The sequence below is a fragment of the Psammomys obesus genome, unplaced genomic scaffold (genome assembly GCF_907164565.1).
Source record: "Psammomys obesus unplaced genomic scaffold, mPsaObe1.curated_primary_1811, whole genome shotgun sequence".
Classification (NCBI taxonomy): Eukaryota; Metazoa; Chordata; class Mammalia; order Rodentia; family Muridae; genus Psammomys; species Psammomys obesus.
In genome coordinates this window covers 16,403,870-16,418,871 of record NW_026596091.1, presented here as the reverse complement: position 1 = coordinate 16,418,871, position 15,002 = coordinate 16,403,870, and the positions used below count along the sequence as shown (strand labels likewise).

The 15,002-nt window shown below is 41.5% G+C and overlaps 1 long non-coding RNA gene across 1 annotated transcript; it reads left to right on the top strand.

Annotated features, from left to right (window-relative positions):
- Positions 1–1,495: 1,495 nt before the first annotated feature.
- LOC129691621 (uncharacterized) lies at positions 1,496–2,800 on the top strand. The gene is made up of 2 exons (XR_008722514.1): positions 1,496–1,563; positions 2,614–2,800. It is a non-coding gene; the product is annotated as an uncharacterized LOC129691621 (long non-coding RNA).
- Positions 2,801–15,002: the final 12,202 nt, after the last annotated feature.

The window sequence follows — 15,002 nt, the reverse complement described above, 5'->3', positions numbered from 1 at the left end:
CCTTTCACATACACAATAGAAAAAAAAAGCTCCAGCAAAAAGAGCATTATGTTGAGACTCTAAATCATTGAGCTTGAACCTTGAAATTTTAACTTAGGATCAAGCAACTCTTAATAAATTTATTTTTTTCTGTAGAATTTGTTCCATCACTTAAAATGAATACATGGGGTAAAGGTGAACACACCTAGCTTCTATTTTTTTTATCAGTTCTGGAAAGATACATACCATGGTATGTGATTAGTAGCATATTGCTTCCTGTCTCCTTTTTTCCTATAAGTGTGAGACAGAAATTTCCCAGCATTCTTTTCCTCTGTGTGGGCGCTGCACCTCATAGAAAATTTCCAAAAGATACGGTGGTTCTTCACTCTGACTCCTTATTCCAGGAGTATACTTCAGTTCAATCCAGGTCTGGCAAAATCCACTGACTTTATCAAGTCATGGAATTATGTACAAATTGCTTAGTCTACCCAGTTACTAGTGATGTTGCTGTAAAGAGACATCATGACCAAGGTAACTTATAAAAGAAAGCATTTGATTTCTCTTGCTTCCAGTTTTAGAGGATGAGTTTGTGGCCATCATGGCAGAGCGCATGGCAGCAGGCAGACAGGCATGACACTGGAGCTGGAGCTGAAAGCTACACATGTTTAGACACAACCACAAGGCAGAGAGAGAGGGACAACTGGGAATGGCTGAGGGTTTTTGAAACCTCAGTACCCACCTCCAATGGCACACCTCCTCCAACGAGGCCACACCTTCTAATCCTTCCCAAACAGTTCTACCAGTGATGGCCCAACCATTTCTATATGAGCCCACGAAGCCATTCCCATTAAAACTACCACAAATCTTAAAGATTAGGTTTGAATTTTTCAGGATTCTGTAGGCATGAGTGTCAATTCAGGGCTGTCATCAGCTTGTAATATTTAAGAATCAAAACTGGGGGCTTGAGAGGTAGCTCAGTGGTTAAGAGCACTTGTTACTCTTGCAGAGGACCTGAGTTTGGTTCTCAGCACCCACATGGTGGTTTAAGGACATCTGTAACTCTGGTTTCTGGGGATCCTAGTCCTTCATCTGACCTCCAAAGGCAACAGCAAGTATGAATGTGGTACACAAACATACTTGCAGTCAAAACACAAACACAATGAAATGAATAAATCTAAACAACAAAAAAAAATGTAAAGTCAAGACTCACTTGCATTAAACAAAAAATGAAGCAGGTAGTTATTGCACTTAGAAGAAAACACCAAATTATGTTCCCTAACAACATGGAAACACAACAATGCTGATGTATTGACAGGAAATCGTGTACAATTAGTGAGTTGGGGGAAAAAAAGAAGAAAACACTCGTGTCTTTAAATGGAGTTTGTGAAACAGTGAAGGACTTAGTTAACCTATCAAGCAGCAGGGACTGAGGGTTAATTGATCCAAGTGTTTGCTCAAAAGCGGAAAGTTAATACAACACCAAGCTCTAAGTAATGAATTACTAAAGAAGGCTAAAGGAGAGCGAAGCAAAAACATGTCCCTGAAGACTGAGGCTGTGCCTTTTCCCGTCCACAGGCTTGGCAGGTAGTAGTGCTTAATAAATATGTGGGGCGGAGTAAATGAATACAGGTGGGGAGTGAGAATACTATGGTTGTTGTTATATAATCACAAAGAAATTCAGTATTTTATCTGAGTGTTTCGTGAAAGAATGGGGTGCTTTATGTAAATGAGCCTATATTATAACATCTTCCAAATTTTCTGATTCCAGTGAGAAACTGGAATGTCATCCATGAGAATTTCATGCAAGTTTTATATATTTATAATTTGTGAAATTATAAATATTCACTGCCCTTGAAGCGACAAGCATGGCACATTCAGTGTGTTCAATCTGATATATTTCTCTAGAGAACATCTTCTACATTCTAAAAGCCCGGTTAAGAGCTGAGGAGATGGATAGCTCAATAGGTAAATGCCCGGGGGAGGGGCAGTATGCATCTATAAAGCCAGGGCTGAGGGTAGGTGGAGTTAGGCATATGCCTAGAGCTTCTTGGCCAGTCAGCCAGCCAAATTCATGAGCTCTGGGTGCAAGGAGAGGCCCTGTGTCAAAAAATCAGATGAAGAGTGATTGAAAAACATAGCTGACCTCAGCTCCACATCTTCCTACACACAGGCACACACATGAATCCATACAAATACATGACACACACACACACACACACACACACACACACACACACACACAAACACTACAGAGGAACAAAGCCAGGCTAACATGCTTTCTCTAAACACTGAATCATAAAGACATGATCTGGCACTAAATTGAATTGAGAACCTGCTTGTAAGACCTTCTTAGATACAAAGTTTCAGGAGATTTTACTCAGAGCCAGTTTCAGGGTATCCATGCATATTTTTAAGATAAGCAAAATGTAAGCTAATTCTACTGTATAAGAAAAAAATAAGACAAAAGAGTCCCCAAAATAAGTTTGAAAATTGAACAACAGAAAAAAAAAATTCTACAGTTCCATGACAAACTAAAACCACCAAATTCTGTATTTTTTCAAAGATGAATTTTGCAGTATATCTATTACATGTTAATCAAATTCTTTTTTTTTTTTTTTTTTTCTTTTTTACTAGAAGAAACTAGAGCTCCAGAGAACAAAAATACAAATGTGTTATCTGGACCAGCCTGCAGCTCCAAGATGAAAACATCACTGCCAGGTCTCAGACTGCCAACCTTCATGGCATCATCACTGCAAATGTTCCCAGTCCCTCCCCACGCTCGGGCCAAGTCATGAGTACAAAAATGTTTGCAGTATTAATAGTCTTTGGTATTTCTAGCGTGATGCTTGAGTTCTAGAAAGGGATCCCCTGCACGTTCCTAAACTGAGCAACTGTGAGGCCTGTCTTTATACTAAATACCAGTGAGGTCTTCAGGAAGAGCGTCTTCTCCCAAACCTCTGTTGTCTAATCAGGGCCACATGTTTGATTATAGGGCACAGAATATATTCGTAGTGTTACCTAGAGGTAGCAATCCTTCGTGGAGACAAAGGAATCATAAATCCCAAATGAAAGTTCAGAAAACTTAGCAGTATATGCTTCTATCACTGAGCCAGTTTGAGAATACTGGTGGATGTGGGCCTCTCTGAAAGAGATTCAGTAAGACAAACCCAAGTGTAGATATAGGTCCCTCAAGAAAGAGTCTCAACTAATTGTCCTAGCATTAGCTATGTATATAATATATTGATGGGTTTCATAGGTGCCTTTTCCTTATAAATTTAGTTTTTGGTAAAGTTCCCAGAAAATGGAATGTTTATAGTTGAGATGGGAGAAAGCTCTCAAGCAGTTGTTAATTGTGCCAGAGTTCATGCTTCTCTGATAGCAAGAGGGAGAGGTAGGAAAGGGCCCCTTTCCTTCTCCTTTCTTGGTAACTGTCCCTGTCTCCCTAGTTGGCCTCAGACTGGAATTACTGTTTTCCATGTGTTAATTTCCTTGAGTTCTCTCTGCTCTTTTTGTTTTCTGTTTGTCATCACACATAATATTTTTCTCTACTTGTCACCCTACATAATATTATTCTATTACTATTGCCTTTTAAAATCAGCTAGATGCCTGATTTTTAACAATAATTTTAATTATCATTGATAATTACAGTCCATTGCAAAATGAGTCCAAAACTCAAGACATTCCTGTAATTTATAGTAACTCGCTCTGATCACAACGAGCCAAGAAACAATTTTAAAATCAACATAACAGAAGAGGGCAATGGTTCCCATGGAACTACAGCGATAGATGGTTGTGCGCCACCATGTAGCTACTGGAAACTGAACTGAGGACCTGCAGAAGAGCAACCAGTTCTCTTAAGCACTGAGCCATCTCTCCAGCCCCTTCTTTAAAAGCAGCTGTTCTGTTAAAAAGATAGATTCATAGGGTGTGTTTCTGGAATGATGTTGGGGTTTTACAGTTGTTTATTTGTTTATGTATTTGAGACAGGGTCTTGCTATACAGCCAAGGCTGAGGGAAATCACGGTCCTGCGGCCTCAGTTTCCCAAATTCTGAGATTACACGGATAAGCCACCATGTTGGGCGACAGTACATTTAAATGTCATGAAGAAAACAAATAAAAAACAAATGGCTTCGTTTATTAGAGAAACTCCCCACCAACTGAGAGTGTATATGGAATAATCCGTTCCCACCAAGCACATCCACACCACGTGACTTCCCTTCACAAAAGCCGCAGTAACATAATTCCGGCGGGGGTGGGGAAGCCACCAGGCAATCATCGGCAATAAATTTTTCTTTTCCTACAATGAAGACTTCCATACAGTATGAACTAACAAATTGAGAAATCATAACCTTTACATACGAGTTGCCTAAAACCCAAAGTGAAGACTCTCAAATGATGAAGCAAAGAGGTTTTTTCTATGCCCCCCCCCGACCTTCAACAGGAAGTCCCAAAGAGAAGGTAGTTCTTAAAAGATTCTCGACCAGAAACTAAAGGGTTTTCATTAAAATACAGCAAATAGGACCATTCCACTGAGGTTTCTCACCTAATTAGTCAGACAAAAATACTTTTCAGATATTTCTCTGCTAATGTGTTTGGAGATGATTAAAAAACGAAAAAACGTAGCCTTGAACGTCTTTCTGCACGGCTATCTACGGAACACAGCCTGCACCACTTGAGGTGGAAGGCGTCTGACTGAAACAAACGCGCTCGTCCCTTAGGAGGGCATGACTGGAATGAAAACAAGAATCCTGAGCACCACGGACGTAGCCAGGCAGGACTCACTTAAACTAAAAACGCCTCACTGCTGACCGCTAACCCTTGATCCAGGGAGAGCAAGTGTAGACGAAGGAAGGAAGGAAGCTAGAGGAATCAAATGGGATTTGAATGATAACAAGCGGATCCTGGGTCATTCTCAGTCATGGCCCATGAAGAGGCGCGTCGAATGTGAACCTGCTCTGCTCACCGCTGCCGACCTGGACTGCCTTCCCAACAGCGAAGCCCAGGGCGGCATAACGGACCAGGTGTGATCTCATCACAGGTAATATGTCGCTCTCAATATGTTTTAATTTTTATTACACCATAGAAACTGCGCACAGAAAAATTACATATGAATTTTTAAATAATGATTTAAATAAATAATCCAATCCAGGCCAAGAAGTAGAGTACATGCGTCCAGAACCCTCCTATATGCTCCTTCCTCCACTATCTGCTTGAGCTAGCCATGTTCCCGATCTTCTGTTCAGTGTTATTAGTTTAGTTGTATTGCTTCTATTCCTAAGCCAGAGTTTGCTCTAAGTTGTTTTTGGTTTTCTAAGAACAGAAACACAGTGCAGGCATTCTTGAAGGTCTGGGTAACTAGCACTGTGATGATTGTCATTCATTTGCTTACATTACTGATCAATATTCCAACTCTTTTTCCCATTACACATACTTGGAGTTCATAGGCGAGCATTACTTTAGGTTTTGCCCTGGAATTGTTGGTGTGTGTTTGTGTGTGTGTGTGTGTGTGTGTGTGTGTGTGTGTGTGTTTGAAACTTCAGGTTTCCTCAGTAATGCTGTTTGCTTTGGTATAAACTAGCGAATCTAGCCATGTCATGCTTATCATGACAAATTTTTTTTCTGATTTTTAAGTGAGGTTTCCCATACTGTCTTGTGTCTACTGGCCTCTATCATTTCTTAATCTAATAAATTAATATCTCCTTAGCTGGTGTTTCGTATGCCCTGCTCCTGCGTGCCATTCTCTGGTCAATTTGTACTTACTTGACTGTGGTGATGATTAAAGTATATCAGTTCTGCTTCCGTTCTTATCAGTCATTTATACAGCCTGAAAAAGCTGGGAGGCCTTTTTATTACTGTTTAATGTTATAAAGAACATTTTAAAACCCCATCCTCTATCTACTCCTTAAACACATTGCGATGAATTTACACCAGAATAAAGGATGGAACTTGAGCTCTTCCTGCCACAAAACAAAAAGCCTGTTTAGCACAGAAATTCAAGGCCTAAGCCCGTCAGTGCAAGCACTATGATCCCATGACTTATTGAACTGCTTTCTGTTTTCTGAGTGTAGTTACAGACTTTGAGGGTAACACTAGGATTCTCTCTTGCCTTAAGTGAAAGAGCCCTAAAGTTGCAGAGAGAGAAAGATGCAAGCTGTTACTATGTTTCTTACAGAGGCAATCTTTCACTATTTACCAAACAATACCCCGAGGGCATGGACAGGCTACGCTGTCACTGAGGAGCTACCTTTTCTGAAAGAGTCAGTATCCTGCAGGAATGTGGCCCGGGAGAAGCCCTAGGTGTGCCCAGCAGAGAGCCTCCCTACTCTTGGCACTGAGCTCTTAAGCCTCTTAGGTCCTTTGGCTTGATGCTGTAATCTGCTTGTTTTCATTGTCTTTCAGTTACAAATCAAAAGGAAAATCAAGTGCTGGGAAATACTATTATATAAAGGTCAATAGACTACTTACATTTGTCAAATACAAACAAATAAAAATGTGCGTTTATTTTTTTCTCAAATCCACAAATCTACTTTCACCTAGTTTTTTTTCCCTACTTTTATGAAAAAATGGTATTTCCAAGACTTAACCTCCTCTCTCTCTCTCTCTCTGTATGTGTGTGTGTGTGTGAGGGAGAGAGAGTAAGTATGTGTGTGTTGAATATATGTGCATAATTGTTCATATGCATCTGCACATGTGCTCGGAGCAATGTCTAAATGTCAACAGCAAAGGTCAACAGTCTTCCTCAGTCTCTCTGTCCTTCGTATTTGAGACAGGTCTTTCACTGAATCAAAAACTCATTGTTCTTCATGTGGATTTCCCCCAACAACTGTAGTAGGGAGGATGGCTCTCTGACTCTGATGACTCCCTTTGGATGCCATTGCCCTAACTGGACTGCCTTATCTGGCCTCAGTGGAAGACGATGAGCCTAATCCTGCAGAGACTTAATGTGCCAGGGTGAGTTGATGCCCATGAGGGATCTCCCCTCTTCTCTGAAGAGGAGAGGGGAGAATGGAGGGCAGGCAGAGTGTGCAAGGGGTAGACTGGGAAGGGGGGGCTGCAATCAGGATGTAAAGTGGATAAATAGATTAATTAAAAAATAAAATTCATTGATTGTCTTGACTGGCTGCCAGGTAATCTTGAAAATTTTGACCCCCTTCCTCCTCCTTCTGCTCACTACCCCCAGAGCTGGGATTGCAGACCACCGCCATCCTGCTTAGCTTTTACATGGGTGCTAGGAATATAAACTGGAATCCTCATGTCTGAGGTCTATGTGTCAAGCACTTTGCTGATTGAAACACATTTTCCAGTTCCAAGCAATCTTCCTTACGTGCAGAGCTACAGAGGTCACACATAAAGATGAAAGCAGCCAACGGCAAAATTGCAAAGAAATTGTTCAAAAGCAAAACCTTCCTGGAGATTTCAGTTTAATTCTCTGTTTGCTACCATGGCTGCTGTTGTTGTCATAATGAATACCAGGGAGGCACAAACTGTATACAGGAAAGAGGAACCCGTGTGAGGTGCGATAGAAAGACGGTTATGCAATTGTTACTAAGGGGAAAATAAAGCCAACTGCTTAGCTGAATGAAGTGATATGTTTAGTCAGAACAGTGCTGTACTGAGCACATTAGGGAGGTTTAATTGCCTCGAGTATATTAACACATTTGCACTTTCTCAGTGTCTGTTTGAGGAAGATTTCTTAATGGGAAGCTGCATCTATATTCTAACAAACATTTGTGACAACAGGAACATTTTCTTTTTTTCTTCTTTGTTTTGTTTTATTTTTGGAGACAGGTTTTCTTTATGTAGCCTTCACAAAGAAACTTACTCCCTCACTGAAACTTCCTGTGTAGACCAGGCTAGCCTCAAACTCAGAAATCTGCAGGTCTCTGCCTTTGAAGTGCTGGGATTAAAGGCATGTGCTACCATCTCCAGGCTAACAAAAACATTTTCAGTTGTACATCATAGTGAATTATTGTGTTCTCCCTCCCAGACCTGTCACCCCTCCATCTTAAGCCCTTTCCCATTCCATGACTTTCAGTTCTGCTTTGTGTCCTGATAAGACTTCTCAATACATTTTTTACTTAATTTAACCTACATCTAGGTTTTGATGTAAAGAAAAGGAGTTTCTGGGCTGTGTCTGCTGTTTTGTTTTGCTTTGCTTTGTGGGTCTGAGGATCAAATCCAGGGCCTCATACACAGTAGATAAGGACCCTACCACCCAGCTACAACCCTAACCCCAAAGTAAGAAAAATTATCTTAAGCTGTGCTTACAGAGGAGCCTAGCCTAACTGTCTTCTGAGAGGCTTCATCCAGCAGCTGATGGAAACAGATGCAGAGACCCATAACCAAACGATAGATGGAGCTCAGGAATATTGTGAACGAGTGGAAGGAAGGACTGAGGGAGCCAGAAGGGTCAAGGATACCACAAGACGACCTACAGAGTCAATTAATCTGGGCTCATGGGGGCTCACAGAGACTGAAGCACCAGCCAAAGAGCATGCATGGGCTGGGCCTAGGCCCCCTACACATATGTAGCAGATGCAGCTTGGTTATTGTGTGGGTCCCCTAACAATGGGAGTAGGGGCTGTTTCTGACTCTGTTGCCTGCCTCTAGATCCATTCCCCTTAGCTGGGCTGACTTGTCTGGCCTCAGTGGGAGAGGATGCACTTAGTCCTCCTGCAACTTGAGGTGCCAGGGTGGGTTGGTACACCTTGGGGGCCTCCCCTTCTCTGAGAAGAAGGAGGGGGAGTGGGGAGAGATGGTCATGAGGATGGGACTGGAAGGAGAGGAGGATAGGGACTGGGATCAGGCTGTAAAGTGATTAAATAAATAAATGGTAGGGGGGACACTAAAAAGAAAAGAAAGGAAAAAGAATCTTAAGCATGAATATCCAGTGCTGAACAAATCTTTGGTGAACAGAACAGCTTTGAACAATAATAACAGATCACACGAAGGAGCCTGCCAATGCAGTGTTCTTGGTACTGAGTACAGTGATAGTTTAACTTTGAACAAAATACCCATAGCTCTGTATACTTGTATATCAGTACTGCCTACTCTGTCTGCTCCCCATCCAGGTCGCACAGATATGCTCAATCAAGACCAAACATTAGATCAGAGCTCATGTCCTAGAAGCAAGGGTTTCTTTGTGTGGGTAAATGGAGAGGAACCCAGCGGGGATTAAAAAAAAAAAAAGAATTATTCTCCAATTGCTCACTACATTCACTCAAACAAAGAACACTGGTGAGGTGAGCCAGACACATTCTGGTCACAGCTTAAACATTTGAGAATTGAGTTGGTATTTATAAGTAAGTAGGTTCACTTCTCCTTTTCATGGGATATGACACACACTTCCTCATCTGTTTTCAGTCGTCTGGAGAAGACACGGGTTTTATCATACTATAAGACACAATAGTCCAGTTTAATCATAGATTAATCAACCCAACTCCAGTGTCAAGAGGACATAAGAGAAGAGGAGGAGCTGTGACAAATTCTATATGTAGTTCATAGCCCTGGGGAATGAGGTAGAAGGGACAGCTTACCCCAGCCATTGGAGCCACGTGGAACTTAAGGTCTAGCTAATAAATTCTTCTTTACAAGAGAGGTCAAAAACATAGATTTTTTTTTTCCTGATGAAGTGGCAATAAATTTGCAATGTTTAAACACTGTGGATGCAAACAAAACCTATCTAATGGTCCAACGTGACCTGTCTACAAATGTCTGAGCCACTGCTGAGCTTTAGCTTGACAGCTTTGTGGGAGTGGGAGGAGATGGGTGAACAAATCAAGTACATGATGTTATATAATGTGGAGGAAAAGGTAGAAAAGAGAAGCGTGTTAAAATTCAGTTCTTCTAAAATTTGAGTTCACATGCTTTCTAGCTCCTTTTCAGGATCTAATTACAAAATAATTGAGATAGTTTAGGATTCTTATAATAACTTCACTTCTTCCTGAAATCTAAAATGGTGAATTTCATAAATATGACATGATAGCTAAGGTGATGTCTCCCAGAACATTACAACTCACTCCTATGTACTCAGATTTGGAGGTGAAATCTAATTGTATACAGGGGAGGAAGCCATTTCAGAGCTCTGATAAATGTAGTGGATCAGACTGAGACTGTGTGGCCGACCCCAAGAATGTCCTCTTTCCTATCTCTGCCTACATGGCCTGTGGTAGCTACCTTCCGAGTCTCACTTCCAGTTTTTATAAATCTTCTGTGAACCTAACTGAAAAGAGCATGCTTATAACTCTTCTTTACAGAACCCAAAACGAGTGCAACCTGCTACTTCTTAGCTGATCCAGTTGTTGCCTATTGAAAGAACAAGTCAAATAAGCATAAATAGCCATTCCTCATCCCTGGTCAACTGTTTTTTTTTAAATGTAAATTATCTCAAATCAGTAACTCACCATGAAGCTTAATAGCCAATATTTCTCCCAACCCTCAAAGAGGAAGGAAAAAAAAAAGCTTTTCTTTATCTTGACACTACATCCGTTCAGTGGTGAAGCAGGAAGGTTTCAGTCACTCATGTTGTGTAAGAAAGGAAGGAAGGAAGGCAGGCAGGCAGGGCAAATGGACACCAAAAAACAAAGTAAACCCTCCATGAAACTCTGAGAGACAGAAGCGAAGCCCACATCCTTGCAACAGCATTGTCAACTCGCTGCCTTGGAAGTCGGTGTTATTACTTTTTGTATATTGACAAGCATTAATTGCAGAAAAATCCTGCTTTGGTAGAGGACATAAAGCAAACGGGAGGCAACTGGTAGGATATTAGACTGTGTTTGGTCTGGCAGGGCCTTCAAACTTTCGTGTCCTTCGTGTTTCCTATCTCATTTCCTCATCAAGTTTGGATTCTCTGAGATCAGAATTAGTTTCTATTTCCTGAACCAGTGAAAGCTGGGGGTGGGGGAGGGTTTCTTTGTATGTTTTCTAGCCGATGTGATTACAACTTAACCAAGGACAAAGAGCAAGGCAGAGACAACCCAGAGATCAACGACACATGCATTCTGCAATAGAAGAGACCGAGTGAACCTGACCCAAAAATGGTACCATTGCCTCCAGCAACTCCAGCTCCCTGGAGAAGAAAATGGAAGGATGGCTGAGTTCCAAACCAGTGAGTTGCTAAATGTATGGTTTTCATGACCCTTTTGGAGGAAATGAGCCTGGGATACATGAAACTCTGAAGGAAAGAAGGAGGAAGAGGAAGAGCAAATGAGAGAGAGAGGGGATCTCAAAGTAAATAAATGAAAAAAGATTCCATTTATTCAAGGCACTCAGAAAGCATCGTCGGAACTGTGGAGGTACACAGTCCAGCTCTCTATTTGTTTTCCCAGTGGCCTAGTCATTGTACTTTGGCCTCTGCCCCTTCAGTAAGTACACCATAGGGAAGTGTCTGTGTCTGGCTCCTACCTGCTTTATTTCCTGTCTGTCCAATTCATTACAACTCATTTCACTTCAACCACAATCACAAATTATTGCCTTCCCTCTTGCCACATCCTTTATTTCTACCTCAATTACAGGAAAATGTAACTGACATTGATGGAGTCCCACATCAGATTCTGGGGACAGAAGACAAAAGAAGATGAGAATTTTACTCTCAAGAAGCTTGGGCTGGATGAGGAAAAAAATAAATTATCTGAAATCCCCATGGCAAGTGATAAAAGGAAGAAAAAGAGATCTTATTCCTCTTTAACAGCGTGTTAAAGAAGTAAACAGGAAAGAGTATCGCCCATCTTTGCCAAGGCTACTTTCTTTGAAATGCTATTCAAATATACGGCTCTGTATGTCAACACAGACCTCAGATAGGTTATCAAGACACCTGTCCATTCCTGGTGGCCTATCACACCAAAGTACTTACAAGGGAAATTGCCACTAATTTATTAGACTATATTTATATAGACTGTAGCTAACTGAGGCGGGGTGGGCAGTGGGGGGGGAGGGAGGGAGTGGTTGACAGCAGTAAAGTAAGCTGGAGCTGAACGAACCCTGTCTCTTCAAAAGAAAATAGTGTAACAATAGGAAAAGCCAGAAATCGAAGATGCCGTTGGGTTTTACCATCTGCTTTGCTCACCTTGAATCAGAATCCTGCTCCCTTTTAGATCTGCTGATGGCACCACGTAGAGATGATGGCAGGCGGTCAAGGAGATCTCTGGATTCCAAGCTTTACATTCATTCCAGTGCTGCTTGAATGATTTAAGTTCAGTTCAAGCACAACAGAATGGAAGGGAAGTCAGCTGATCTGTTTACCTCCCCAGACCTGCAGGATCCTAAAGCTGGCTATAATTATTGGTTGAAGCAGAGCTTCATGGCAGTTAACACCCATCTCAGTGATCTTTAAGTCCAGAAAGATAGCTGGGGACTGATACATTACACTGTCTTCGAGAGTCACTTTGCATCTCTGTGATCAATCACTGAAGTAACCAAACTTTTAAAAAAGAAAGGTTTGTTTCAGCTCAACTTTGAGGTCAGCCCACCTCAAAGAGGCTAGGAAGAAGCAGGAAGAAGTAGGAGAGGTAAATGGGGAGGAGGTGAAAAAGAAGGAGAAGGGGGGAGGGGAAGGGAGGGAAGGAGAAGAGAGAAGGGGTTCTAAATATGCCCTTCAAGAGCGTGCCTCCATGAACTAACTTCTCCTCACGTCCCACCTCCCTCAGATCCCACCACCTCCCAATATAGCATTCTATGCCTTTGAGAGACACTTAAAATTCAACCCATGGCACAGATCTGGAAATTACACACTGGTATGGGGAAGCCAAAAGCAACATAATACAAAAATAAATACAAGGAAACCCAATGATCTCTTGCAACACTAGTCACCACTGCTCTCATCGCACTTAATATGATCTTGAACCTCCTCCAATCCCAGCATAATAGTTTTGATCAATAGTACAAAAATCATAGATATTAGAGCAAGAAATACAAATGAAATACCACAGATTGGCTGTTAAATGGCAAACGACACAAAGACTAGAATTTTGTAAGTTTAAAGAAGGTGATATTGAAAAGCTTGGAGCTCTCTCTCACACACACACATGTATACAAAAAATTGGAACTGACAGAGATGGATTAATCATAATAAGTCAAAAGATAAATAATTGGAGATACTCAAAGCAATAGCAGAGTGAAAATTCAAATATTAAAAAAAAAATCTTTCAAGTTTTAAGGCCTACTAACAGTGCAACAGAGCCAACTAACCAGGGCTGAGAGGGGTTTGTGAATACTGAAGCACTAACCAAGGACCATACATGGACTGGATCTAGGTCCCCTACACCGATGTAGCAGATGGGCAGCTTGGTCTGTCTGTGAGTTCTCTAGTAAGGGGATTGAGAGCTGTCTCTGACATGGACTCTGTTGCCTGTTTTTCCATCACTTCCCCCTGGTGGGGCTCCCTCACTAGGCCACAGGGGAAGAAGATTTGCTCAGTCCTGATTCGATTTGATGAGCTGGGGTAGATTGGGGGGGGACTCCCCTTCTCTGAGGAACAGAGGAAGGGGGATGAGGAAGAGTGGGTAGGAAAGGTAGGGAGGGAGCTATGATTGGGATGCAAAGTGAATGAATAAATGAATATTTTTAAAAAGAACTGACAGTGAAAAAATAACTCCTGTTACCAAAAAAAAAAAAAAAAAAAAACTGTAAAAGTCTCCTTATTTCATGATTTTACTGGAAATAATTAAGCTCCCTCCCCCAAATAATAATGATCAGGATTTGATTAAAGTGCTAAGTTATAAGACATTGGCCTATATTTAAGTGTTAGAATAAACAAAGTATCAATATGAGACTTGTTTGAAGACACAGACCCAATTACAGTTCATTTGATTACTTTTTAAGTATACACGGATTAATTTTCAAGAACTTTTAAAATTTGGACATATTGTATATATACAAAATCTCCTTGGATAATGACAAATCATTCATTATTTTAACTGTGATTCTTTCCCCAAAGAAGCCCCTACAATCCTAAGCCACACCAACTATCAAGCAAGTCATAGGCAAGACTATGTGTCCATTAGTGCAGAGGAATTCATTGTTCCAGAGTCCTGCCCACACATCAGGTTGGGTAGGTAGGGAGCTTTAGAGGATGTGGGAAGAGATGAGGAAGGAGAAACACATGATCAAAATTACTAGTTAACTTGGTTGTATGGTGGGCTTTTTTCATTTATCTTGTTTTGTTTGGGTATTGTGTGTGCGTGCCTGTGTGTGTGTGTGTGTGTGTGTGTGTGTGTGTGTGTGTGTGTATGCTCGAAAGTAGGTATTTCCTTTGATGAAAAGGAGGAGTGTAGCCACTAAATTCATTTTCCCTGGTTAAGGAAAGAAACACCATCAAAGGCAGGGTAAAGACAGGAGTGCTGACCTCGCTTCTGTAGATTCAAGGGACAACTAGCCCTCAGTTAAGAGGTCACTGCAGTGCAGTAAAGCTCATGTTCCTACAATGAGATGTCACTGGAGTCAGTGACATCTGTCTACCACACCCTGAGTAACCCAGCTGCCCACATGTCACATTTGCTGGAGCTTCATAGGAAAAGCCCTGTTCTCTCTACAACAAGCTAAGGGACCCTCCGTGGAAAATTATTTTATTCATCCCTAACTTTACACAGCAGAAGCTCTGTGTTTGGAAGTAGCTCCCTGTGTTTGGGAGCTACACAGGGCAAACTTCAAATCCTACCTTTGTATTTATAAGTTGTGTGATTTAGAAAGTTTCTTCCAAAGCTTTCCTTTTGATCTTTGTGGAGTAGACAGATATGTTCAAGCCAGATGGGGTCCCAGTAGCAGGGGAGGAAATGAACATGAGGACCCACCCCTAACCAAAGAAACTATTTGTGATTTGTTACCTGTGGAGAGAGGAGAAATCCATTTCCTCCAGTGGGGCATCACCGTGAATATCAACCACCCTATATGGCCAGGAAGACCTGGTCAACACAAAATGAGCTCCTTGTTTTGTCTTGTTGTATGGTGGGCTTTTCCTTTTACCTTGTTGTGTTTGGGTAGTGTGTGTGTGTGTGTGTGTGTGTGTGTGTGTGTGTGTGTGTGTGTG